Source organism: Ricinus communis, chromosome 6, assembly GCF_019578655.1.
Source record: "Ricinus communis isolate WT05 ecotype wild-type chromosome 6, ASM1957865v1, whole genome shotgun sequence".
Taxonomy (NCBI): domain Eukaryota; kingdom Viridiplantae; phylum Streptophyta; class Magnoliopsida; order Malpighiales; family Euphorbiaceae; genus Ricinus; species Ricinus communis.
In genome coordinates this window covers 4,970,636-4,975,983 of record NC_063261.1, presented here as the reverse complement: position 1 = coordinate 4,975,983, position 5,348 = coordinate 4,970,636, and the positions used below count along the sequence as shown (strand labels likewise).

The window sequence follows — 5,348 nt, the reverse complement described above, 5'->3', positions numbered from 1 at the left end:
CGCAGCCAAGCTGTGCTGCTTGGATTGGCATCTGGAGCTAGTCGATCCTCTTGGCTAAAAGCTCCACCTGAGCTGCCAAGGCTACTGTAGAATCTACCTGGTTCACCATTCCCTACCGTCCTAGCCTACTCCTAGAAGACTGCCACTGATATATGTTCATGGTCATCTCCTCAATTTAGTTTTGGGCCTGCTCTGGCGTCTTACTATTAATGGCTCCACCTGCAGCTGCATCCACCATCTGCCTCGTGGCTGAGTTCAAGCCACTATAAAAATTCTGCACCTGCACCCATACTAGCAAACCGTGGTATGGGCAACATCTCAGCAAGTCCTTGTACCTTTACCACGCATCATACATGCTCTCATCATCAAATTGAACAAAAGATGACATATCATTATGCATATTTGCAGTCTTAGCAGGAGGAAAGTACTTATAAAGAAATTTCTTAGCCAAAGAATTCTAGGTGGTGATGGTGTTAGCTGGTTGATAGGCTATTTATGTAGCTACAATCTAAGGCAGTAAACTTATCGATGCAGACTAACACTAATGGCGAGTATTAAGGTCGTATTCTCAAGAAAGGATGATCCTAGAACTATTGTAGCATCTTATGTTATCTAACCTTAATAAAATCGATAAAGTTACTATTCTATGACTAGATGAAAGGTAAGTGATTAACTAAATGTCAAATAGTCTGAAAGGATTTCGTGAAACAATCAAAGGAAAAAGCAAACCCAAGGGGACCTAAACTAGTTGGATTTTAGTGAAGGTAGAGATTATATTGATTACTAATTGTGATTAACCATGAGCGGATTCTAAATTGAATTCGATTTTCCTCTCCCTAAACCTAAGAACCTAAACAATGGAATCTCTTCCTAACGATTGATTTTAGGTTAGCCTTAAAATTAAATCCACTACTATTAAGAGTTGTTAATTCTTAATCCGACTAGTCAATTACCCTTATCTCTAAGTGATCATTAACCAGTTCTTGCTATTCAAATTTTCAATTGCTAAATGAACTTCTCAATTACATAAAGCAATCTAAACATCACAATTCACAATATCTCATGAATAATGTGATTTCTTATTAATAATGAAAGCAAGAAGAAAACAAGCATTGATAATCAAAGTCTCATAAACATTAAATGCAATCCAACAACATAGGAACCCCAATGGGTTCAACAGTTCTAGCTACTCATGCTAATAAGTAATATAAAGTAAGGAACAAATATAGAAAACCAAATTGAAAACATGTACACTCTTCTTCTTCAAGTCAAATGAACAGCCCTAAATCCCTAAATCTGAATGATGAACCTCAAATTGCCTCTTGAATGCCTTCAAATCCACTCTTGATCTTCAATGTGATGCTTAAACTAGTGGAATTTGTCCTTCACTAGGCGAAATAGTCTCCCAAAGTCGAATATCAAAGTTTGGAAAAGGGTGGCTCGTGCATGCATGTGAAAAATCAAGTCAGAAAATCAAATCCTAGCAAAATAATTCGATTTTGCCTATATAATTATCCTAGCACGATCGTGGTCAAGCCCGTGCTGGTCAGCATGGGCGGAGTCCAGGCTGTGCTGGACCTCCAAATCCCAAAAATTAGGTCTTCTTTCTGACCGTGCCCTCGCCGGTGCTGAGCCACCACGGGTCGTAATTGCCTTAGAAACTATGCCAAAATGACACTTTTGAGGGTCATATGTTGATGTTTCAGCACAGCCAGAGTCCAGTCCGTGCTCAACCTTAAAATGGTAGCCCTTGCTCAATTTTGATGGATTCTAGTCCGTATTTGTACGTATCTCCCTCGACTACTGATAATGTCCATCGATGATCACCTGAAACATGAAAGGACCAAAACACAAGTGATTCTAGCATAAAACAAGATAACTATGCACAAAAATGGAAGTAATTGGGCATATAAACATGTATAAAACAATGCATATCAAATCACCCCACACTTAAACTTTTGCTTGTCCTTAAGTAATTAATAACTTAATACATATACAAGCAACAATCACCCCTCAAAATCCATGCTAAAGTTCATAACTTAACCTTATTCAACATATAAAGAATAAAACTCGAGTAGCTAAACAAATCATACACCTTCAAAGAAGAACCATAATAATACCATCTCGAAGTACAACTTATATAACAACTCAACATTAAAGACCAGGAACCATTGCCTTACAGGATTCTCTCAAATCACTCACAGTGTTTACAGGTAAACAAGAAAATTCCCTCAATGCAGCTGCACAAAACCTGTTTACCATAAGCTTGTTCATAAATCTCATCTTCGCTACTGCGAATAAATGAATACCAAAATCAAAGGGTCTTTACAAGGGTTGAAATGTGGCTAAGGTAATGGTAAGAATATTTTGATAGAAATGTAAAATATATTGAAAATCATGTAATTATTTAGAATGAATGCTTCAGGAGCTGAATGCCGAATTAACAAAAATACTCACTAAGCCTTATTTGAAATAAAGGATGCTTCAAGAGCTGGTCGTGCTGAACCATCGACATTTGGCCCTCCAAAGTGACCTTTCGATACGGTTTCTGAGGCCACCACGATCTCCATCACGGCCCGTGGTGACTTGGCACCGGCGAGGGCACAGTCAGGGAGAAAAGGCTGCTTTTTGGGACTCGAAGGTCCAGCACGGGCTTGATCACAACTGTGCTGGGATATTTATATAGACAAAATCGACTTATTTTGCTAGGCTTCGACTTTCTGACTTTAGATCTCACATACGCGCGCGAGCCACCCCTTTTCAGACTTCAATATTCGACTTTGGGAGACTATTTCGCATATTGAAGGACGGATTTCAATGGTTCAAGCATCACATTAAGGATTAAAAGTGGATTTGGAGGCACTCAAGAGGCAATTCGAGGTTCATTATTCAGATTTGGAGATTTAAGACTATTCATCTGACTTGAAGAAGAAGGGTCTACATGTTTTCAATTTTCTTTTCTGTATTTGTTCTTTATTTTGTATTATTCGTTAGCATGAGTAGCTAGAACTGTTGAACCCATTGGGGTTCCTTTTTTTGTTGGATTGCACTTAATGTTTATGAGATTTTGATTATCAATGCTTGTATTCTTCTTGCTTTCAGTATTAATAAGATATCACATCATTCATGAAACATTGTGAATTGTGTTGTTCAGATTGCTTTATGTAATTGAGAAATTCATTTAGTAATTGGAAATTTGAATAGCAAGAATTAGTTAATGATCATTTAGAGATAAGGGTAATTAACTAGCCGGATTAAGAATTAACAACTCTCAATAGCAGTGGATTAATCTTAAGGCTAACCTAAAATCTATCATTAGGAAGAGATTCCATCATTTAGATTCTTAGGTTTAGGAATTTGGTGTTCTCGAGAGGGAAATCGAATTCAATTTAGAATTCGCTCACGGGAAATCACAATTGGTAATCAATCTAATCTCTACTTTCACTAAAATCTAACTAACTTAGGTCCCCTTAGGTTTGCTTTCTTTTCTTGTTTATTTCACTAAATCTTTGCAGATTGCTTGACATTTAGTTAATCACTTAGCTTGCATCTAATCATAGAATAGTAACTTCATCAATTTTATTTAAGGTTAGATAACGTAAGATGCTGGAGCACTTCTAGGATCACCCTTTCCCGAGAATATGACCTTAATACTTGCCATTAGTGCTAGTCTGCATTGATAGGTTCACTGCCTTAAATTGTAGCTACATAAATAGCCTATCAAGTTTTTTGGTGCCGTTGTCGGGGATTAATTTGTGTGAGCTAAAGTGAATTTGTGTTCGTGTTAATCTAGCCATTTTTTGTTTTCTATCTTTTGATTCTTTTTGTTATTTATTCTTCTTTTTAATTCTATTTTCTTCGGTTGCTGCCTCTTAATTTCAAGTAGTTTATGACCAGGAACTCTAATCCTACCACTGTAGATCCTCTTGCTGAACCAGAGCAATCCCTCCATCTTTTGAGAAAGCGTGTGCAAGAAGAAAAGGAGGCGTGGATAGAGATTGAAGCCCTTGTGAATAAACCAACAGGGATAGGAGACAACAACCAAGCTGTGGATGAAAACAGGACAGTGTACGAGTTTGCTAGACCTTCTCTTAAGGGGACACAGACGAGTATATTACGACCACCTGTGGCAGCCAATAACTTTGAGATAAAGCCAAATGTGATATAAATGGTCCGTAATAGTGTACAATTTGGGGGACTACCGAGCAAGGTCCCAAATGCTCACATAGCCAATTTCTTGGAGATATGTGATACCTTCAAGATAAATGGAACGACTGATGATGCCATTCGGTTGAGGCTATTTCCATTTTCTTTGAGGGACCGAGCAAAAAGATGGTTGTAGTCATTTCCAGCCAACACTATTATGACATGAAGATCTTTGGCTGAGAAGTTTTTATATAAGTACTTTTCTCCTGCTAAAACTGCTAGATTGAGAAATGACATATCTTCTTTTGTGCAGTTCGATGACGAGAGCATGTATGATGCTTAGGAGAGGTACAAGGACTTGTTCCGATGTTGCCCGCATCACAGACTACCAGTATGGATGCAGGTTCAGACTTTCTATAGCGGTTTGAACCTTGCTACTAGGCATATGGTAGATGCTGTGGCAGGTGGGGCTCTGAATAATAAGACGCTGGAGCAGGCATAAAATTTGATAGAGGAGATGGCCATGAACAACTACCAGTGGCAATCCTCTAAGAGTTGGCCAGTTAAGCAGGGAGTGGTCAACTAGTTAGATTCTACAGCAGCCTTAGCAGCTCAGGAGGAGCTCTTGGCCAAGAGAATATATCAGCTCTAAATGCCGGTTCATGCAGTACAAATTGGCTATGAGTTCTGTAGTGGCCTACACTAGAGTGCAAACTGTAATGCGGGAGGTATGTTTGCTTCTTCTTCATCTTCTTCTACTGACCACGAACATGTTAATTATATGGGGAATGTGCCCAGGCAGTAGAACGACCCTTACAGCAACATATACAACCCATGGTGGAGAAACCACCCCAACTTCGAGTGGCGGAATAACAGCACCTAGGGTCTACCAGGATTTCAAAGATTACATCAGCAACATCCCCAGCAGCAGGTTGGTCCATCCTAACTACCTCCACCTTAGAAAGAGAAGCCCAATCTCGAGGATTTAGTGATGAAGTTCATGTCTTCTACTGATAATAGATTCCAGCAGACAGATAGTGCACTTAGGAATCAACAGGTCTCCTTTCAGAATTTGGAGACTCAAATAGGCTAGATTTCTAGGATGTTGGCTAAAAGGCAGCCAGGGACTCTGCCTAGCACTACAGATTATAACCCGAGGGAGGAGGTAAACACAATCATGTTGCAGTCAGGTAAGTATATTC

The 5,348-nt window shown here is 39.0% G+C and overlaps 2 non-coding genes across 2 annotated transcripts; one reads left to right on the top strand and one right to left on the bottom strand.

Moving 5' to 3' along the window:
* The first annotated feature begins 296 nt into the window (after positions 1-296).
* Positions 297-402, top strand: LOC112534013. Its single transcript, XR_003078343.2, has one exon. It is a non-coding gene; the product is annotated as a small nucleolar RNA R71 (small nucleolar RNA).
* Positions 403-4,426: 4,024 nt separating this feature from the next.
* Positions 4,427-4,533, bottom strand: LOC112534009. The gene has a single exon (XR_003078339.2). It is a non-coding gene; the product is annotated as a small nucleolar RNA R71 (small nucleolar RNA).
* Between the last annotated feature and the right edge of the window lie 815 nt (positions 4,534-5,348).